At 42.7% G+C, this 23,516-nt stretch overlaps 1 protein-coding gene across 5 annotated transcripts in view; it reads left to right on the top strand.

Annotated features, from left to right (window-relative positions):
- The window catches only part of LOC145342846 (putative methyltransferase NSUN7), a 128,967-nt gene that overhangs the window by 23,974 nt on the left and 81,477 nt on the right, over positions 1-23,516 (top strand). The gene's annotated exons all lie outside the window — the stretch shown is intronic.

The following is a 23,516-nucleotide window of genomic DNA, read 5'->3' as shown; positions in this document are numbered from 1 at the left end:
TCTAATTTTCATTGCTTCACCGTTGCTGGCCATATCATCTGCTGTTAAGGCTCTGTGTACCTCTCAAAATTGCTCTGCCTCTATCTCTTTTTTTCCTTTAAAACGCTTTTTAAAACCTACATCTTTGACTACATTTTAGTCATCTGGCCTAACTTCTCCTTATGCAGCTTGGTGTCAAATTTTGCATCACACAATATTTGGTTTGTTTTATTACATTAAAAGCAGTATATAAATGCAATTTGTTCCTCTCGTCTGGTGTGACTCCAGACAATGAAGAGGTCATATCCAAGCCTTAACCCCATTAACCCCAGTTTTGTTCAAACTCCTCAGTGCCAAATTCTGTTAAATTTTGTGCTGTTGTTGAGAGTTGTTGCACTTACATTTCCTCTGGATCAAGGCTAAGATGAGATTTTAAGAAATGGTTCCAGCGGAGCAGATATAGTTTAATAGCACTGCTGATGATTCTTTCCATCATTTTGATGATTAGGATGAGGCTTATGCCATGATAATTCACAGTACTTTGTAGGATCATTGCCAGCATCAGTTTCACTGAATAGTTAATAGAAGTAGTTTGTGGTGAATAAAATTAATTTTGCGATTGTCTAATTTTACGATTGTTGTTGTATACAACAAATTACTTTTAAGTGCAGTAACTTTTTAAAGTGATCACTGCAGTCATTGATGCACAAAAAGACCCTACAAACTGCCAAGAGCTAAATGATCAGTTAAATGTCTTTGGTAGTTATGGTTGATGTAGCATTGTGGTTTGATTATATGGGGATGGGTTGGGAGAGAAACTCCTGATTCACTTTTCTAAATAGTGGCATGGGATACTATAAAATTGCAATATGAATTGTCTATTCTAATCCATTTTCCCGTAATATTCCATATTAATTGATGTGTTTATCTCATTTTGTCTTAAATGTCATGATTGATTGCTTTAGCGACAAAAGCCACTTCCTTACTTTTGTGTTCTAATCATTCTGCATGAGGGAATTTATTCTAATCTCCCCCTTTATTCCTCTAGAAACAATCTTGAATTTATTTTTCCATGATAACATTAGAAATATTTTTCATTCTAAATTTACTCTCTCAAATTCCTTAACTTTTTTGTGAGACCCCTTTAATCTCACTGCTGTACTGAACATAGTAAGAAGTCTCACAACCCCAGTTTAAATTCCGATCAGTTTATTTGATAGTAAACCCACAAGCTTTCAGAAACGCTATTCATTCGTCAGGTGTGTGGAAGGTTCTGATCAGAGAAGGGCATATATTAATGCGTACAGGAAGGTTCTTTGGAACAATATTTAGATAGCCCAGCTAGAGAGGGGGCTATACTGGACCTAGTACTGGGGAAGGAGCCCGGTCAGGCCGTCAAAGTTTCAGTAGGGGAACATGTGGCAAATAGTGACCACAATTCTGTAAACTTTAGGATAGTAATGGAAAAAGATGAGTGTTGTCCCATGGGTAGGGTGCTGAATTGGGGGAAGGCTAACTATAGCGGGATTAGTCAGGAATTGGTGGCCGTTGATTGGGAGAGGGTGTTCAAGGGTAAATCCACATCTGACATATAGGAGTCTTTTAAGGAGCAGTTGATGGGGCTGCAGGACAGGCATGTGCCTGTAAAAAGGAGGGATAGGAAAGGTAGGATTCGAGAGCCATGGATAACTAGGGAAATTGAGGGTCTGATCAAAATGAAAAGAAAGGCGTATGTTGGGCCCAGGCAGCTAAAAACAGATGGAGCACTGGAGAAATACAGAGAAAGTAGGAAAGAACTCAAACGGGGAGTTAGAAGGGCAAAAGGGGGTCATGAAATGTCCATGACAGACAGGATTAAGGAGAATCCTAAGGCATTTTATTCATACATTAAAAACAAAAGAGTTGACAGAAAAAATCGGACCCCTCAGGGACAAAGGAAGGGGAATTATGCTTAGAGCCCAAGGAAGTAGGGGAGATCCTGAATGAATAATTTGCATCAGTATTCACAAGAGAGAGGCACGTGTTGACTGGAAGTGTCTCAAAGGGAAGTGTGGACCTGTTAGAGAAAATCTCCATTATAAGGGAGGAAGTGTTAGGTTTTTTAGGGAACATTAAGACTGATAAATCCCCAGGGCCTGATGGCATCTATCCTAGACTGTTCAGGGAGACAAGAGATGAAATTGCTGGGCCTCCAACTGAAATCTTTGTCTCTTCATTGGACACAGGTGAGGTCCCAGAGGATTGGAGGATAGTGAACGTGGTACCGTTATTTAAGAAGGATAGCAAGGATAACCCGGGTAATTATAGGCCAGTGAGCTTGACACCCATGGTAGGGAAATTGTTGGAGAGGATTCTTAGAGATAGGATGTATGCACATTTAGAATGGAATAATCTTATCAGTGATAGCATAGTTTTGTAAGAGGGAGTTCATGCCTCACAAATTTGGTGGAGTTTTTTGAGGAGGTGACAAAAACAGTTGATGAGGGAAGAAGGGCTGTGGATGTCATCTGTATGGATTTTAGTAAAGCGTTTGACACAGTCCCTCATGGCAAGTTGCTGCAAAAGGTTAAATCTCATGGGATAAAAGGGAAGGTGGCTAGATGGGTGGAGAACTGGCTTGGCCACAGAAGACAGAGGGTAGCAGTAGAAGGGTCTTTCTCTGGCTGGAGATCTGTGACTCGAGGTGTTCCGCAGGGCTCTGTCCTGGGACCTCTGCTGTTTGTGATATATATAAATGATTTGAAAGAAGGTGTAACTGGTGTGATCAGTAAGTTTGCAGACAACGCAAAGATGGCTGGACTTGCGGATAGCGATGAACATTGTCAGCGAATACAGCAGGATATAGATAGGCTGGAGAATTGGATGGAGAAGTGGCAGATGGAATTTAATCCAGGTAAATACGAAGTGATGCATTTTTGTAGAACTAATGTAGGGGGGAGCTGTACTATAAATGGCAGAACCATCAAGAGTATAGACACATAGAGGGACCTGGGTGTGCAAGTCCACAGATCCTTGAAGGTGGCATCACAGGTGGAGAAGGTGGTGAAGAAGGCATATGGCATGCTTGCCTTTATAGGACGGGACATAGTATAAAAATTGGCATCTGATGTTACGACTGTATGTAACGTTGGTTAGGCCACATTTGGAGTACTGTGTCCAGTTCTGGTCGCCACACTACCAGAAGGACGTGGAGGCTTTGGAGAGAGTGCAGAAAAGGTTTTCCAGGATGATGCCTGGTATGGAGGATCTTAACTATGGGGACAGATTGGGTAAACTGAGGTTGTTCTCCCTGGATAGAGGGAGAATGAGGGGAGACCTGATAGAGGTGTATAAAATTATGAAGGGCATACATAGGGTGAACAGTGGGAAGCTTTTTCCCAGGTCGGAGATGACAATCACGAGGGGTCACAGGTTTAAGATGAAGGAGGTGAGGTTTAACTCAGGTATCAGAGGGACGTATTTTACACAGAGGGTGGTGGGGGCCTGGAATGCACTACCAAGTAGGGTGGTGGAGGTGGACACGCTGGGATTGTTTAAGACTTATCTGGATAGCCACATGAGCAGACTGGGAATGGAGGGATACAAACGAATGGTCTGGTTGGACCAATGAGCGGCGCAGGCTTGGAGGGCCGAAGGGCCTGTTTCCTGTGCTGTACTGTTCTTTGATCTTTATTTTACACAAAGAAAATGTTGTGATTTTTACCCATTTTAATAACTTTATAATGTTGCTTATATTCATCAAAATATCACACTGAAGTTAAAGCCTTTTGGTGTTAAAAAGATGAGATTACTTAAAAGATGACGTTATTTTCTGTTCTGGAATGAAGAATAGAGTTCCATCATAGCGGAGAATTTGAAGTCAGTTTAAAATATCTGGAAACAAAAAACTGGTATCAGTAAAAAAAGACCATGAAACTGTTGGATTGTTATAAAACTTTAACCCATTCACTTGTGTCCTTCCTTTAGAAACATAGAAAATAAAAGCAAGATTAGACCATTTGACACTTTGACCCAGCTCTGTCATTCATCGTGATCATGGCTGATCATTTAACTCAATAGCCTTTTCCCACTTTCTCCCATATCCTTTGATCCCCTTTACCCCAAGAGCTCTACATGTATAAAACTAATTTTTGAAAACCTACAATGTTTTGGCCTCAACTGTTATAGTGAAATCCGCAGGCTCATCACTCTCTGGGTGAAGAAATTTCTCTTCATCTCAGTCCTAAATGGTCAAATGGTCTAACCCACATCTTCAGAGTATGACCCTTGATTCAGGACCCCATTCCTTCCCTCCCATTGGGAAAATCCTTCCTGCATCTATGCTATCTAGTTCTGTTACAATTTTATAGGCTCCTATGAAATTTCTCCCCCCCCACCATTCTTCTGAGCAAATATAATCCTAATCAGCTCATTCTCTCCTCATTTGTCCATCCCGCCATCCCAGGAATCAGTTCAGTAAACCTTTGCTGCGCTCCCTCTATAGCAAGAATATCCTTCCTCAGATAAGGATCCCCAAACTGCTCACAGTATTCCAGGTGTGGTCTCACTTAAGGCCCTTTAGCCCTGTACATTTGCAGCAAGATATCCTTGCTCCTGTACTTGAGCCCTCTTGCTATGAAGGCCAACATACCATTTGCCTTCTTTACTGCCTGCATGCTTACATGCTTACCTTCAGTGACTGATGTATGAGGATATCCAGGTCTCATTGCACATTCTCCTCTCTCAATTCATAGCCATTCAGCTCATAATCTGCTTCTGTTTTTGCTACTGAAGTGGATAACCTCCCATTATTCCATGTTATACTGCATCTGTCATGCACTTGCCCACTCACTCAGCTTGTCCAAATCGCACTGAAGATATCCCAACTGCGATAACCCACTAGTCACTGCCTGTCATTCGGAAAAAGGTGAATTTATTCCTGCTCTTTGTTTCCTATCTACCAAACAGTTTTCTATCCATCCCAACACACTACCCCGAACCCATGCACTTCAATTTTACATTCTAATTTCTTAAATGGGACTTTGTCAAAAGCCTTCTGAAAGTCCAAATTAACCACATCCACTGGCTCACCCTCATCAACTCTGCAGTTACATCCTCAAAGAATTATGGTAGATTTGTCCAACATGATTTCCATTTCATAAAACCATGGTGAATCTGTTTGATTCTACACTGTCTTCCAAATGCTTTGCTATTAAATCTTTTATAATGGACTCTAGAATTTTGCCCACTACCAAAGTCAGACTGACTGGTTTATAATTTCCCTGTTTTCCCTCTAAATTCTCCCTTTTTAATTAGTGGGGTTACTTACATTAGCTAAATTCCAATCTGTAGGAACTGTTCCAGAGTCTGTAGAATCTTGAAAGATGATAACAAGTATCAGCTTTTTCTCAGGCCAATTCCTAAAGTACTCTGAGATGTAGATTATCGGGTTCTGGGGATTTATTGCCCTTCAATCTTTGTTTGAACAGAGGGAAGTACGGTAGGATGAGAGAAGAATTGGCGAATGTTGACTGGGGGAGCGAGTTGGAAGGTAGGTCTGCTGAGGAGCAGTGGAGGATCTTTAAGGAGATCTTTCTTGGTGCTCAGCAGAAATTTATTCCGATGGTTAAAAAGGACCGTAGGAGGAGAGGTAATAAGCTGTGGATAACGAAGGAGGTGAAGGAAAGTGTTAAATTAAAAGCGGAGGCGTTTAGAGTAGCTAAGAGTAGTGGGTGAGAAAAGGATTGGGAGAGGTTTAAATGTCAACAAAGATTGACAAAGAAGTTGATAAAGAAGGGTAGGAGAAACTATGAAGCTGGGCTAGCGCTTAATATAAAAAAGGATAGCAAGAGTTTTTATAAATATATAAAAAGGAAGAGGCTGGCTAGGGTGAACGTTGGACCCTTAGAGGATGAGAGGGGGGACTTAGTGGTAGGGGATGGGGAAGTGGCTGAGGCCTTGAATAACTTCTTTGTTTCGGTCTTCACGGAGGCGGACGTGAATAATTTGCCGGGTGTTAGCGATGGAAAGATGGTAGGAGTGGAGGGTCTCAATGACATTATTGTTACTAGAGAGGCGGTGCTCGACAGACTGGAGGGACTGATTGTGGTCAAGTCCCCAGGACCGGATAGAATGCACCCAAGGGTTCTGAAAGAAATGGCGGAGGTGACAGTGGATGCCTTGGTGGTTATTTTCCAAACGTCGCTGGATTCCGGGGAAGTGCCGGAAGATTGGAAAGCGGCTAATGTTACGCCGTTGTTTAAGAAGGGTGCCAGGCAAAAGGCAGGGAATTATAGGCCGGTTAGTTTAACATCTGTTGTAGGTAAAATGTTAGAATCTGTCATCAAGGAGGAAATAGCGAGGCATCTTGAGGGGAGTTGCTTGATAGAGCAGACGCAGCACGGTTTCGTTAAGGGGAAGTCGTGTCTGACGAATTTACTGGAGTTCTATGAGGATGTGTCTAGGGCGGTGGATAGAGGAGAGCCGGTGGATGTGGTCTTTCTTGATTTTCAGAAGGCGTTTGACAAGGTACCTCACAAGAGGTTATTGCAGAAGGTAAGGGGACATGGAGTTGGGGGTAGGGTGTTAGCGTGGACAGAGGATTGGCTGTCTAATAGGAGGCAGATAGTGGGGGTCAATGGGTGCTATTCGGATTGGTGGTTGGTGACTAGTGGAGTGCCCCAGGGGTCGGTGCTGGGGCCTCAGCTATTTACCATTTATATAGATGATCTGGAGGAGGGAACCAAGTGTATGGTGTCGAAATTTGCTGATGACACCAAGATTGGCAGAACGGCAAATTGTGCGGAGGGTGTGGAGAGTCTGCAGAAGGATCTAGATAGGCTGGGCGAATGGGCCAGGAACTGGCAAATGGAATTTAATGTTGGCAAGTGCGAGGTGGTCCACTTTGGTAGGAATAATGGTAGGAAGGACTATTACTTACGTGGCGAAAAACTGCAGCAGGCGACGGTGCAGAGGGACCTTGGGGTCCTTGTGCATGAGTCGCAAAAACCCAGCCTGCAGGTGCAGCAGGTGGTCAGGAAGGCTAATGGGATGCTGGCCTTCATAGCGAGGGGGATTGAATATAAAAGTAGGGAGGTCTTGCTGCAGCTATATAGGGCACTGGTGAGGCCGCAGCTGGAGTACTGTGTGCAGTTTTGGTCACTGCACTTACGCAAGGATATTTTGGCCTTGGAGGGAGTGCAGAGGAGGTTTATTAGGCTGATGCCCGGAGTTGAGGGGGCTGAGCTATGAGGAGAGGCTGATTAAACTAGGCTTGTACTCGTTAGAGTTTAGAAGAATGAGGGGAGATCTCATTGAGACGTATAAGATGATGAATGGGATGGATAGGATAGAGGTGGAAAGACTCTTCCCGCTCAGAAAGGACAGTAGGACTAGGGGGCACAGCCTCAAGATAAAGGGGGGCGGTTTAGAACGGAGTTGAGGAGGAACTTCTTCACTCAAAGGGTGGTGAATCTCTGGAATTTTCTGCCCGTTGAAGTGGTGGAGGCTGCCTCGCTAAATATTTTTAAGATGCGGGTTGATGGGTTTTTGATAAGCGAGGGGATTAAGGGTTATGGGGAGAGGGCGGGAATGTGGAACTGAGCCATGACAGATCAGCCATGGTCTTATTGAATGGCGGGGCAGGCTCGAAGGGCTAGATGGCCTACTCCTGCTCCTATTTCTTATGATCTTATGTTCAATCACATTGATTTCCCCAACACCATTTCATTACCAATACTGATTTCCTTCAGTTCCTCCTCTCACTCAACCTAAGTTTTCCAACATTCTGGTATCTTATTTGTGTCCTCCATTGTGAGGATAAAACCAAAGAATGTATTTAGTTGGTCAGCCATTTTTTTGTTCCCCATTATCAACTCTCCTGTACCTTATTGTAAGGACCTACATTTGTGTTCATTAATCTTTTTTTCTTCACATAGCTATAGAAACGTTTACAGTGAGTTTTTATATCCCATGCAAGCTTACTCTTATACTGTATTTTCTTCATCTTAATCAATCCCTTTGTCCTTCTTTGCTCAATTCTAAACTGCTCCTGATCCTCAGGTCTGTTGTCTTTTCTCAACAATTTGTGAACCTCTTCCTTGGATCTAATAGTATCTCTAATATACACTGTAATGCCATGATTTGATACTTTTTCCCATTTTACTGGTTCACCAGACAGGAATAACAAATGTTTCAATTCACCCATGCGCTCTTTGAAAGTTCTGGTCTCTGAAATGGCCTAGCAGTTGAATAAAACACCATGTGGACTGCATGTTGAACTTTACATGCATGGTTTTGGCAAGAAGCAGAGTTGGGTGAAAATAATTTAGAGGGAAGGGAACATTTGGGCTGATCAGACAGAGGTCAAGCATTGTACCTTTTATGGGACACTGTCCAAAGATTCAGGTGCCAGGTTTTTGGGTGACCTAGCAGCCAATGGTTCTTAAAGGAATCATTGGATGCTGCCCAGAAAAGGCCATAAGACATTTTGAAAGTTAAATGTTTTTGCAACCAGAAGGCACAGCAATCCTGTGACAGGATTTATCTTTTTTACAATACAAATTAATTAGGTCCCACGCTGGTTGTGGATCACACTGCAAAATTCAGGTACAATCAGTGGAGCTTGTGCCGTGCAAGGGATCTTCCTTAGTCTCTACCTGAAGCAGCACAACCAGTAGTTCTTCAAGAAACAGAAGTTTGAAGCCTCTGCCAAAAAACAAGCAAAAGCTCTGTGCTGGGTATAAATGTTGCATTTACAGGCTTTGGAGAAAGATGAGAGGAGTGGGATTAATTGGGTAGCTCGTTCAAAGAGCCAGCACAGACACAACTGGCTAAACGATTCTACGGTTTTCAAGTGAGGATAATTTGGCATTGATAGTAATTATCAACAAAACCCATGTTGTTCTAATTGGTTTTGTAAGTATTTTTGTGGGCAAGCTTTCATATTTTCCCTGCTTAGTTTATATTTTCCAAATCCAACATCGTTGCAAATATTAATTTGAATAATTATATTTTGTTCAACTATGTTGATGGCATAAGGCACATTGTTACTTTTTAGGTGGAAATATAAGCTGTGAGAAAGATAGAAAGAGGATGCAAAGAGACATAGAGGATGTAGTGAGTGAGCACCAAGATGGCAGATGGAGTATAATGTGGGTGAGTGTGAGGTTATTCACTTTAGTTGTAACAATAGAAAGGCAGAATATTGTTTTGAAAGGTATGAAACTTGTAAACGTTGATGTTCTGAGATACTTGGCTGTGCTTGTACAACAAATGCAGAAAGTTACCTTGTAGACTCAGCAAGCAATTAGGAAGGCAAATGGCAGATTGACCTTTATTGCAAGTGGATTGGACTACAGGAATAAAGAGCTTTGTTGCAATTATACATAGCTTTGGTGAGATTACATCTGGAAAACTGTGTGTAGTTTTGGTCTCTATATTTAAGGAAGAATATACTTGCTTTGGAAGTGCTATGGCAAAGGTTCACTAGATTGGTACCTGGATGAAAGGATTGACCTGTAATGCATGGCTGAGTAAATTGGGCTTGCATCCACTGGAGCTTAGAAGAATGACAGGAGATCTCATTGCAACCTACAAGATTCTGAATGGGCTTGATAGGATAGACGATGAGAGATTGTTTCAGCTGATCAGGGAATTTAAAAAACAGTCTGGGGTTAAGGGGTTCATCACTTAGTACTGAGATGAGGAGAAATTATTTTACTCAGAGTCGAGAATCTTTGAAGTTACCTACCCCCGAGAGATATGGATGCTTTAACATTGAATACGTTTAAGGGTGGGATAGGCAGATTTTTGGTCACTTGGAATGGAATGACCTGGGAGCACATGGGAAAGTGGAATTGAAGGCCAAGGTCAACCATGATTGTATTGGATGGAGCAGGACTTCTCCTGTTTCCATTTCTTCTGTTGTGCTTTTTCACTTCTGTTTCTCTGTTTTCAGTCCCTGAAAGTTGCTGTGCCCTGCATGGGGTATCATTGTGTGGCTGAAGCACACAGAAGAGGCCATTTGGTCTATTGCCTCTAAGCTGACTCTGAGCTCATACTTTCATGTTGGGAATTGCTGATAAATTGGGTTAGACTTGTGGCTAGTTGTCTTACCTTGCACAATGCTGTTTCTATGACTGGATTTACCCATGAAGCAGTAACCTCAATGACAGAAACAACTTGTTAGTTTTCCAGTACCCTTTGAGGCGTTGTGTGCAGTTTATGATTCCCTGGATGTAAGTATATCTGGACACTGTTAAAATTGCCAAATTCTCTAGTCAGTGAGGAAGGTGATGCATTGCTCAGTCCTTGCTACAAAAGTCTTTAATAGCTGGCTGAATGATCTGGCAAATTAGTCTTAAAAGTCTATTCACAGATCAAAAGAATCTGAATTTTGAAGAAACCACTAAGCTCAAAGATTAGGGAGAATAGTGGATAGTCACAATAAGAACAGAAGAGTTCTTTGGAGGAATGCTATCATATATGTATCCATTGGAAGACCGCATAGACTCATTGAAGGATTCCTGGGATAGATCTGAGTTGATTTGTAAGGTATGGTAGAATTTTTGAGGTTTTTTTTTTGCATCAATTTTTATTCTTAAATACTTCTCAACATTCAATAAGTTGAACTGTTGCCAATAAAGTTGAACAGTAAGAAGTCTCACAACACCAGGTTAAAGAAAAACAGGTTTATTTGGAATCATGAGCTTTTAGAGCCCTGCTCCTTTGTCACTCACCTGGTGAAGGAGCAGTGTAATCTAGTGTTGTGACACTTCTTACTGTGCCCACTCCAGTCCAACACTGGCATTTTCAAATCATAACAAAGCTGGAGACATTGAATAGGGTATCTTTAGAAAAGTTTAAACTCATGATGAAAAAGTTGAGGTTTATACAATAATGAAGGGAGTAGATTGTGATAATGTGGACATACTGCTTTAACTGGAAAGATTAGGAAGTAATCCAGGGGTCACACTAAGTTATGTTAGGGTAGAACTAGGTTGGATGTTAGGCTCGTCTTCTCTTCCCAGAGAATGGCACCCGGTGCATAGGGCATGACTAAATTATGATGTATGTAGACTTGCACCCCACTATATCCTATAGATTAGATGATATAGTAAGCAGATCTTTTCCTGATCATCATTTATTTGTGGTTATATTTTGTCCCTGTACAAGAGCATGATTAGGCCTCCTTAAGAATAGTATCCAATTTTGAACCTTTTCACTTGATGTGTGAAATTGAGGCTTTGGAAGAATTTTGAAGGTTGCAACAGATTGATGCAAGTTCAAAATATCTTAGCCACTCAGATAAACGTAAAATATGGGCACACATTCTTTAGAAAAGTGAAGACTGGATGATTTGAGTGTAGTCTCTAAAGACAGCATTCATATTTCCAAAGAATTTTAATTAGATCATTTAGGGAGGACCTGGAATCATCGTTATGAATTGCACAAGGTGGAACTGCATTGGAGTTAGGTGGTGCTTTTCTCAGAGAATAGGAGTTAAATGATCATATTAACAGTTTGTGCAGTGACTGCTGATCTGCTGTTTCATTCAAAAAGATTGCTGAACCAATTGCTGGTTGGGGGAAAGACCTTGTCATTCAGAAGGGAGGTGCTAAGTAATAAATGTCATGGTCAATGTGGTTTCCTCGATTGGTTTCATTTGCTGAGGAAGGTCAGATAGGTTAAAGGTTCCAAGTCTGAACTCTAGCTGAACTGAGGCGGGCTGAACAGTGGCCAATTTTCTCCTCCTATTCCTTTGAGGCAGAACATGAGAATTATAAAAACTCCTAGTGAAGAGAAAATTGATTTTACTTTGAGAAACAGGCAGCCCATCATACAAAAGTTCTAAAAGTACCTTGTTGTTGAAGTCATGTACTCGTCAACCATTTAAGATGCTGGCACAAGTTTATCAGCATGCTTTCAACAGGTAGGCTGACCTGTTTTGAGAAAAAACTCTCGAATGAATGGCCTTATTGTCTTGCTGTGGATTGCTTGACAGGTTCATATTTCAATGAAATTTAATTTCGTACTCTGAATATCGCACATGCATCTAGGGGCAAAATTAAAATGGCAGATTAGTCAAACCTCTAATTGTCCATTTAATTAGTACTGATAGACTATGCATCTTTGTTCATTAAAAGTTATAGAGGACTAACTTGCATTAGATGACTGCAATACAAGGCAGCAAGCGAACTTTGTGTTGCTTGTTGATTTAAATGATTTTGGTATGCAGCCAGCACTGTATGTCTGTACAGGATGCCAATATCATGAGTGACTACCATCAGTTAAAGCTAGTCTGCATCTCTTAAAAGGGAAATGTACTATGGATGGAGCAAGTGTTGGCAGTGCATGGAGACTGAATCTGATTTGAGTAAAACAGTTGAATGGTACAACACTTGAGAGAGTGGGCTCCAAGTTTTGCGAATATTGCACATGGTGAGTGGAAAAAGTGCAAAGGAGAAGTAATGTCCTGTATCCACATGGCGATATCCAGATTCTTATTGAGAGGTCATGAGGGCAGATATTGTGGAAGTCAACACGGAAGGCTTGAGGGCCAAGATTCACCGTCACAAGAAGTTTAATGATCTGGTCTGAGAAGTCAAGATTAGTAAATACATCATCAAATGCCATATCCTACTAACTGCAGCACTAGCCTCAGACACTGCTCAGTGTACCACAGCTCCATCATGCTACTACCAATGATATCTATCAATCAAGGTTCATATCTCACACATTTAGCAATACTACAAGCTTCACTCCCACATCTCACAGTGCCAATTATTCAAACATGTGGTCAAATTAGCCAAATTGCACAGCACCCACACACTTCCCTCTCTTTTGAATGAGGTGCACAACAAGAGACAAGAGTTTATCAGAAGAGACGGATGCACTTGTTATCCGGCTTATGTGGAGGAGATAGTGGCCCTTATTTGAAGGCCCACTATTGAGGCCTTGGACAGCAGCAAGCATGAAACCTTTAGTGTTGCAGTATCCTCATATCAAATCCTCCTTATCTTCCTTTCTTTCCACACACACGTCTGTAGGTATCAAAATATACCTCTTACTGTACGTGACCCCTCCATAATAACCTTATTCCATAGGACCATAGAACCCCCACAATGCAGAAAGAGGTCATCCAGATCATCGAGTCTGTACTGACTCTCTGAAAGAGCATCCCACCAGGCTTATCAAATAACCCTGCATTTACCGTGGCTAATCCACCTAATTGGCACATCTTTGGATTGTGGGAGGAAACCGGAGCACCTGAGGAAAGCCACGCAAACACAGGGAAACCATGAAAATTCCACACAGTGACCCAAAGCCGGAACTGAATTGTCCCTGGCATTGTGAGGTAGCAGTGCTAACCACTGTGCCACCATACTGCATTTGTATGCCTTTCTCCTTTTGGATACCCAAAAAGGGCAAACTGGCCAGGAGTCCAACAACACAAGTGGAGTCTCCATCAACTTGGCACAGGGCTTTCTGTAGAACTTAAAGCCAACTCTTTCCAGTGTGGAGCTGGTGACCAACTCAACGGGCACATCTGTAGATCAAACTATGATGCAACATCTGATAGCTAATATCTCAGCTTCCTAGACTGCTACCGCCTAATAGCAGCATGGTGCAGTGTGTTTTATAGACTCAAAACTTTTGAAGGTCATCCTGTTCAGTGTTCTCCATTGAAAGTCAGCAGCGTTCCAGCAGCAGGTTGCAGTCACTGAAGTAGCAATGTGTAGGAGCACTAGAATAGACAAAGATGCATGGAAGACAGGCTGTAAAATGATTACTGCGGTAAATAGTTGACTTTTGTGTGCAATATGGGATAATTTTTATTATAAATTTGGCTTAGAACTTTATTTTGAATATTGTTGAAAAGAGAAACATGTTGTTGAAGCTTTTCATTTATAATTCAGCAGGACAAATGCAGGAATGCTAGACTGAAAACTATCACAACAATTTTTACTAAAAGAGAAAAGGGTGCTGATTGGTTGATAAGTCAACTCCAGCAGAGGCATCGGCGTGGAGAAAGCAAGGGAAACAAGCTCCTTGCTAATTCAAAAAAGTTGAAGATTCGAACGTATTCCTTTTTTTTTGCAGAAAACAGATCTCTGCATGTATTTCTCCTATTCTTGTTCATGTAACTATTAGCACACTCAGGATTGTTCAAAAAGTGCTGCCCAATTGCAGAACCACATTTAAGAATAAACATTATGTTTTGGGTTTTCTAAGCGGAAAAGTGTTGAATATGGTTTGTAATCTGCCTAGTGTGAATGTTTGAAGGAAAATGCTGTTTGATTCAATCAGCCAATCATTGCAATATACAGCCTATGTGCCTGGAATTGTACTGGTGCTGAAATTCAACCATGATATTTGGATGAGAGGCAGAACATATTTTTGGATGATAGTACCCTGTTAGTGGATTTTCTTTCAAGGAGTATCCTTGGAATTGTGCAGTTGATTGCTTACCCTGTTTGAAGGTGTCACTGGCGCTGAACATGTTTGCTAGGTGTCAGATACAAATTAACATCAGGAAAGGTGAACCCCATAGCACAAAGGTAGGGCATACATATTAGATACTTGTTTGGCATTAGAACTGCTTCACTATCAATAGTACAAATCTAGTTGAAGTATAAAGTGATTGCATTTTTTAGCACTAACTATTATTTATTGGTTACTGACATTGGCTAACCCCATTTGAGGATTTCAACTCTGGTACATGGAGTTGGCAGTCTGCGGTAATATAATGACACCCTACTGATCTTTAACTAAATGGTCCACAAAGATCTAGAAATCTTTGTGCTATAGATTTCACCTTTCTTGATGTTGAGTTGATTTGATTTGATGCCATGTCAAGGAGCAGAATTCTCCCATGGCCCCACTGGCAGGTTCAATGGCAGGGAAGGGGAGGATTCAATGAGAGTCCAGCGTGAAATTTTCAACAGGATCGTCTGCTCGTCTCTGCAATGGTGGATTGGGAAACCTGCTGGAGGCCGATGTGAAACTGATTTGTGTCCTGCTAATGGAATGCAGATGATACCCAACTCCCTGTGATGCCAGTGGGAAAACACACTGGTCCAGACCACATCTGGAACAATGTGGTGTGCAAAAGTTGGGACTCACTTGAATAATGCCTGGGGACATCTTCAGAGTTCAGGATGGAAGCTGCCAGAAGCCCTGAATTCCAGGACACCACAGCAGTGGGCGGGGGGACGTCCACAAGTGGATCTTCCAGATTCAGTGTTATCGAGGAGGCCCATCTTCCAGTCTTAGAGTGCTTCTGGAGGTCTATCTTTATCAGGAGGTCCATCTTTTTCCAGGTGCATAATTAATAAGGTCATGACCAGAAGGTATGGCGTGGTTACCTCAGTGGGAACCACTTCCCATTCTGGCTAACCACAGAACTTAGCCCTGGCTGGGTGAATTGCATCCAAGGTGCGGTAATGTCAGCAAGGAGAAGAAGCAGCAAATCACATTAAAGAATTCTTGCAGACTGATCCACTAATTATGTTTGAATTTTTCCAAAATTTTTGAGTCAGTAGGGTGGGGAGTGGGTCTTAGCATGTCTACCCCTCATCCCATAACCCCTCCACCTTATTAATGCTGTATCACTCAGTCTGGCACTGGGCATCTTTGGGCGAGGGTCAGCCCTGGAAGCTTGCAAGCAAATTGTTGCTCATTGCTCTCTGCTTGGTGATCTCCCACCCACTACTGGGTTAATATTATTACAAGTTGGAGGAGGTATCTAAGTAAACATTAATTTCACATTTAAGGGAGGTGCAGGGAGGGGTATTGAGGTGGGAGCAGGCTAAAGGGAATACCAGCTGCCCCACAACCATTTGATGGTTAATTTAGAGGCATGCCTTCTGTCCATATGGATCAGGAAGTCCCACATCACGGGACAGAAGCAGGCACCTCTCCAGCTGTTTGGGAAAGCGGCGTGTGGCATTGGAACCAGGATTTAGGTCAGTTTGGGATTGCATCGGTTGTCGAGCTGGCAGACCCTAGCAAGGCAATGGAAGCTGGGGTACTGGTGAAGTCCAGCCTGGAGGGCGAGGGGTGAGAATCCTGTGGGGACCTTTCAGTTGGTCCAGGAGAGTATATCAAGGAGGCACCCCAGGCCACTGCGCTCTGCTGTACAGGGAATTCTGCTGGACTTTCCATTTGGCCTAGACTTTTCCCATCGATGTTTAAATCCCTGTGGTGATGGCTTGATTAATTGCCCACTTAATGTCCTCAATTGGTTCACTGGTGGGAAGGGGCTCAACGCTAGCATGTGCAATGGGAGCAGCATGGGTGGGAACTGGTCAGCTGGCTGCTCACTCAATTTAACAAGCTCTCTGCTGCCTTCAATGGGTGCTATTCAGATTGGCGGTTGGTGGCTAGTGGAGTGCCCCAGGGATCGGTGCTGGGGCCTCAGCTATTTCATTTATATAGATGATCTGGAGGAGGGAGCCGAGTGTAAGGTGTTGAAATTTGCCAATGACACAAAGATAAGTGGAATGGCAAATTGAGCAGAGGGTGTGGAAAGTCTGCAGAGGGATCTAGGTAGGCTGAGCTAGTGGGCGAGGACCTGGCAGATGGAATACAATGTTGGCAAGTGTGAGGTTATCCACTTTGGTAGGAATAATAGTAGGAAGGACTACTACTTACAGGGCGAAAAGCTGCAGCATGCTACGGTGCAGAGGGACCTGAGTTGCAAAAACCCAGCCGACAGGTGCAGCAGGTGGTCAGGAAGGCAAATGGGATGCTGGCCTTCATAGCAAGGGGGATTGAATATAAAAGTAGGGAGGTCTTGCTGCAACTGTACAGGGCACTGGTGAGGCCGCAGCTGGAGTACTGTGTGCAGTTTTGGTCGCCGCACTTACGCAAGGATATTTTGGCCTTGGAGGGAGTGCAGAGGGGGTTCACTAGGCTGATACCGGAGTTGAGGGGGTTGAGCTATGAGGAGAGGCTGAATAGACTGGGCTTGTACTTGTTAGAGTTTAGAAGGATGAGGGGGGAATCTCATTGAGACATATAAGATGATGAAACGGATGGATAGGGTAGAGGTGGAGAGGTCCTTCCCGCTCAGAAAGGACAGCAGGACTAGAGGGCACAGCCTCAAGATAAGGGGGGGGGCAGTTTAAAACAGAGTTGAGGAGGAACTTCTTCACTCAAAGGGTGGTGAATTTCTGGAATTCTCTGCCCGTTGAAGTGGTGGAGGCTACCTCGCTAAATATATTTAAGACGCGGGTAGATAGGTTTTTGGTAGGCAAAGGGATTAAGGGTTATGGGGAGAAAGCGGGAAAGTGGAACTGAGCCACTTCAGATCAGCCATGATCTTATTGAATGGCAGGGTAGGCTCGAGGGGCTAGATGGCCTACTCCTGCTCCTATTTCTTATGTTCTTATTTAGATCCATTGCAGGGGTGTGTTAAATCCAGGCACAGGGCTCAGGTTAACTTTGGGCCCAACCTCATGTCAATTCTGTGTACTGAGTATTTCTGACTTCTCTATTATCTCCCAGCTGCAGACTTTTCTGCTTCCCAGATCCATTTTTTGATCAGATCCTTAGAACAATCTTATGGAAAATTAAGTAGTTTATTCTGTATTAATACAGAGTACTGTGGATGAAGGAAATCTGTAAATATAGATGAAAATGGTGGAAATATTCAGCAGGCCAAGCAGTGCCATGGAGGCAGAAAGATTTAAACTTTTTTTAATCAAAAATTGCATTTTTCTTAATATTTATTGATTGAATTGCCTTTTGTGACTTTTAAAGCTTCATTAAAACTTTTACTGAAAGAGCTTATTCACTCCCAGAAGTCTGGGTTTGTGTTTGATATTTCTGCCCAGAGTCATAATTCTGAGCAGAACTTGCATTATTTAGTCTAACGTTTGTAATGAACTTAATTTTCTTGGATATGTTGGCACTGGGATGTTCAATTTTACCTCCATCAATTTCTGCCCTGTAGCAGACATATTAGAGGATACATTCCTGAGATAAAAATAGGTTTTTGTGCATGCACCTGTGCATGTGCGTGTTTTATTTATGGGACAGAATTGCAGTGTTGTGTATACATGCATTATTACTTAGTGTCCCATGCGCTTTAAAAAGAATAGTACATGGTGAAAGAAAGGATCAAATCTAACCAATTGAAAATCTAATCACTTAGAGTTAAAATCAGAGCCTTTAAAGTATGATTTTTTTGTTTAATTAGCTTAGAAATTCAATAGACACTACTTGATTTTTGAAGCCAATCACCTCCACCTGACAGGTCAATGCTAATTATGTACAGTTATGAAACAAAGCAAAAAGAGAGAAGGCCACAGGCAGTTTTTAATCCTTGTTTTGATTTGCCTTTATGTATGATTGAGGAAAAGCCTGGAAAATGAAGCACTGAAAGCTAGCTTTTCCCCAGAAACTAGTTCCTGAATGTAGCCTTTTAGCTATTGATGGCTGCTTTTCCTACCATATGACATTGAATTATACATCTGAACAGAAATAAGACAGAGAACAAAAGAAGAAACGCAAAGATGTTAGAGGCTACTAACTCAAACTATGTTCTGCAATTTACTGTATGCAATAATATGGTCTCTTGCAATGAGTGAAAGGAATGGCACAAATAGAATTGTGTCAAAAATAAAGCAACATCACTCAATAAGAATTTCTGAGTCTAATTTGTTCTAGTAGTTGCAAGCTACCACTTCATTGCCAACCTTTTTTTTCTGCAAGTTCCTTGAACATGTCTCCTCTCAAATCAGTGCCTATCTTTCCAGGAACTCCATGTTGGAATCTCCCCATTCAGTTTTTCACTCCTCCTACAGTAGTGAAATTGTTCTTATCAAATACATGACTTCTTGTATGACTGTGACAAAGGTAAGCTATCCCTTCTCATCCTTCTTGATCTATCTGCAGCCTATATAGTTAATTGCACCATCCTCTTTCGGTGTCCAATTGTGTGGGACTGCAGTGACTGGTTCCATTCTTATCTATCTAATCTTAAGAACATAAGAAATAGGAGCAGGAGTAGGCCATCTAGCCCTTCGAGCCTGCCCCGCCATTCAATAAGATCATGGCTGATCTGTCGTGGCTCAGTTCCACTTTCCCGCCCTCTCCCCATAACCCTTAATCCCCTCTCTTATCAAAAACCCATCAACCCGCTTCTTAAAAATATTTAGCGAGGCAGCCTCCACCACTTCAACGGGCAGAGAATTCCAGAGATTCACCACCCTTTGAGTGAAGAAGTTCCTCCTCAACTCCGTTCTAAACCGCCTCCCCTTTATCTTGAGGCTGTGCCCCCTAGTCCTACTGTCTTTTTTGAGCGGGAAGACTCTCTCCACCTCTATCCTATCCATCCCATTCATCATCTTATACGTCTCAATGAGATCTCCCCTCATTCTTCTAAACTCTAACGAGTACAAGCCCAGATTATTCAGCCTCTCCTCATAGCTCAATCCCCTCAACTCCGGTATCAGCCTAGTAAACCTCCTCTGCACTCCCTCCTGTACCTTTGATCAAACTTTTGGTCATCTGCCCTAGTGTCTCTGTGTGATTTGGTGTCAAATTTTGTTTTGACAACTCTCTTTATGAATTAGCTCAGAATGTTTTATTATGTTCATTTGGTGTTGTTGTAGTTACAAAAGTTAGTTTGTTTGCCTGCAATTGTTGTCCAAGAAAGGATTAAGCTATTCACTGCAAATGGGACTTTTTCAAATATGTTTTTAATTGACAGCTTTCTTTGACTGTAGCAAATATTTAATCCTGCTTGTTCCAAATTGCTTTTTTGTTTTTATCAACCAGTTTTCTCCCAAATTGGGGCACTTGTTTGTAGCTTTGAGGATGAGATTGTTAGATTGAAAAGCTTCTATGAACTAAGATAAAAGCAGATTACTGTAGATGCTGGAACTTGGATAGGGTTCCCCTTGTCCTCACCTTTCATCCCACCAGCCACCACATCCAAAGGAATATCCTCCACCTTTCCACCAAACATATCTTCCCCTCAGTCCAACAGTCAGCAATCTGCAAGAACCAAAGAGGTAGTGCTTGGTAGGCTAACGGGACTAAAGGTAGACAAATCCCCGGGTCTGGATGGAATGCATCCCAGGGTACTAAAAGAAATGACAGGAGTAATAGCAGATGCATTAGTTGTAATTTATCAAAATTTGCTGGACTCTGGGGAGGTGCCAGCTGATTGGAAAACAGCTAATGTGACGCCATTGTTTAAAAAAGGAGGTAGACAAAAGGCGGGTAACTACAGGCTGGTTAGCTTAACATACATAGTTTGGAAAATGCTGGAATCCATCATTAAAGAAGAAATAGCAGGACACCTGGAAAAGAATGGTTCAATCAAGCAGGCGCAGCATGGATTCATGAAGGGAAAGTTGTGTTTGACGAATTTACTGGATTTTTATGAAGATGTAACGAGTGCGGTTGACAGAGGGAAACAGGTGGATGTCGTGTTTTTAGATTTCCAGAAGGCGTTCGATAAGGTGCCTCACAAAAAGTTGCTGCAAAAGATTAGGGTACACGGAGTTGGGGGTAAAGTGTTAGCGTGGATTGAGGATTGGCTATCTAACAGGAAGCAGAGAGTTGGAATAAATGGGTGCTTTTCTGTTTGGCAGTTGGTGACAAGTGGCGTGCCGCAGGGATCGGTGCTGGGACCTCAACTGTTTACCATATATATAGACAATCTGGAGGAGGGGACCAAGTATAGGGTAACAAAGTTTGCTGATGACACAAAGATGAGTGGGAAAGTGAATTACATGTAGGATGCGGAACGTCTGCAGAGAGATTTGGATAGGCTAAGTGAATGGGCGAGGACCTAGCAGATGGAGTATAACGTTGGCAAGTGTGAGGTTATCCACTTTGGAAGGAATAATAGTAAAATGGACTATTATTTAAATGGTGAAAAATTTCAACATGCTCCTGTGCAGAGGGACCTGGGGGTCTTTGTGCATGATTCGCAAAAACTCAATTTGCAGGTGCAGCAGGTAATTAAGAAGGCAAATAGAATGTTGGCCTTTATCACGAGGGGGATGGAGTATAAAAGTAGGGAGGTCTTGCTGCAATTGTATGAGGTCCTGGTGAGGCTGCAACTAGAGTACTGTGTGCAATTTTGGTCTCCTTATTTGCAAAAGGATATATTGGCCTTGGAGGGAGTGCAGAGAAAGTTCACCAGGTTGATACCGGAGATGAGGGGGTTAGCTTATGAGGAGAGGTTGAGTAGATTGGGCTTGTACTCGCTGGAGCTTAGAAGGCTGAGGGGGAGATCTTATAGAGACATTTAAGATAATGAAGGGGTTAGACAGGGTAGAGGCAGAGAGAATATTTCCACTTAGAAAGGAAACAGGAACTAGAGGGCACAGCCTCAAAATAAGGGGGAGTCAATTTAGAACAAAGTTGAGGAGGAATTCTTCTCTCAGAGGGTAGTGAATCTTTGGAATTCTCTGCCCATTGAAGCAGTGGAGGCTACCTCGTTAAATATGTTTAAGTCACAGGTAGGTAGATTTCTGATCAATAAGGGAATTAAGGGAATGGGGGACAGGCGGGTAAGTGGAACTGAACCACTATCAGATCAGCCATGATCTTATTGAATGGCGGGGCAGGCTCGAGGGGCTAGACGGCCTACTCCTGCTCCTGTTCCTTATGTTTTTATTCCCTCTGGAATGCCCTGGTCCACTCCTCCATTATGCCCAACACCTCACTCCCTTTCCACAGCACTTTCCCATGCAATTGCAGAAGGTACAACACTTCACCACCTCCCTGCTCACCATCCAAGGGCTTAAACACTCCTCTTTTTCAGATGACGTTTAACCCCTTTAATTTGATCTATTGTGTTTGTTTTTCCCAAAGCGGTCTACTCTACATCAGAGACACCAAACATAGAACACCTTTGGTCCATCAGGCAGGATCTGTCGCTCGCCATTTCAACATCCCATCCTGCTCTTCTGTCCACATGTCCAAGCTTGGTCTGTTGCATGTTCCACTGAAGTCCAGTGCAAACTGAAGGAATGACACCTCATTTTCCAAATAGGCATTTTACAGCCTTCCAGATTTGAGTCCAACAACTTCAGACCACAAATTCTGTCCTGCACGTTCACCACATTTCTGTTTATTTATTAAAAATTATTTTCATTTCTTCCATTGTTTCATTCCTCAATTTGAAAACATCTCACTTTCCATCTTTTTTCCCTTACCACTATCTCCCCTCAACCCACCCCACTAGGACCACCTGTTACTTTTTCAGGTTGTCCTTTGTCATATTGCTTGGGAGGAATTTTGTCAAAAAAATTCTAAGTGACAGAAGGACAGGAAAGTAATAGGGTTTCTCGCTGTTTTTTTCAGCGAGGTAAGTAACATGAATTTACGGCACTCTGTGCAAAACAAAGGCCATCACGTGATTCTTGCCGGTGGGGGATGGTGTGATGCCTCTGCTTGCCTTTGAAGCTGGCTGCTGAGCTAGAGGTGCCAATGTGCAGGCGCCCCGATCTCCCAGTATACTGTGTACACACAATCTGCTGGGAAGTGTGTCACCCCTCCGCCACCCTGGCTGGTTAACATCCCCCCTGCCCCCCGCACCCCCACCTCCCGGTAAGGTCATGAGAGGTGAGGATCCGAGCACGAAACCCGATTTTTCACCTCTCGCCCTATCTTATCGGTCTGCTACACCAATTGCCTGGTGTGGCGAGTCAATAAAAGTACCATCCTTAGCTTTGTTCTGCCATTAACACATTCTGATCTCTTGGTGTGCTGCCGCTCGCACCCTTCTTAGCCGTGATCACACCATTCACATCTTTAACAATTTCTCCTGTCTCCACCAACCGCTGTCAAGCTCCCCACAACACCCACCCTGCCACCTCCCCCTTACCACAACAGTATAAATCTCATCCTACTTTCTACTGTCTTCAGCTCTGACAAAGTGTCATCCAGACTCAAAACATTTGCTCAGTTCTCTAAAGATGTTGTCAGACCTGCTGGGATTTTCCAGCATTTTCTGTTTTAGTTTCTATAAACTGTTAGATATACATCACCATGATGTGCTATTACCGTCTGTGATTAAAGGGCAGTATCACCAACCCTGTGAGTGGTGATTCAGTACAATCTTGTCTGATCTTTTATCTTAACTCCACTTTCCTGTCTGATTCCCCACTTATCATAGAATCATTGAACCTCTACAGTGTAAAAGGAGGCCAGTTGGCTCATCGAGCCTGCACTGACAGCAGTCCCATCCAGGCCCTATCCCCATAACCTCACATATCTATCCTGCAATCCACCTCACGCTAAGGGTCAATTTAGTACGGCCAAGCAACCTAAAACCCGCACATCTCTGGACTGTGGGAGGAAAATGGAACACCCGGAAGAAACCCACGCAGACATGGGGAGAAAGTGCAAACTCCATGTAGATAGTGACTCGAGGCCAGGCTTGTTAGGTTGTTCCCATGTTCTAGATCTTTCCAGCTAGGGAAGCAACCTCTGTGTCTACCATGCCAACCCCTCTAGAATCTTCATAGAATCATAAAATCCCTACAGTGCAGAAAGAGACCTTTTGGCCCATTGAATCTGCACTGACA

The sequence above is a fragment of the Carcharhinus amblyrhynchos genome, chromosome 1 (assembly GCF_965287045.1).
Source record: "Carcharhinus amblyrhynchos chromosome 1, sCarAmb.v2.hapA, whole genome shotgun sequence".
In the NCBI taxonomy this organism is placed as follows: domain Eukaryota; kingdom Metazoa; phylum Chordata; class Chondrichthyes; order Carcharhiniformes; family Carcharhinidae; genus Carcharhinus; species Carcharhinus amblyrhynchos.
This window is presented reverse-complemented; position numbering and strand designations above follow the sequence as displayed.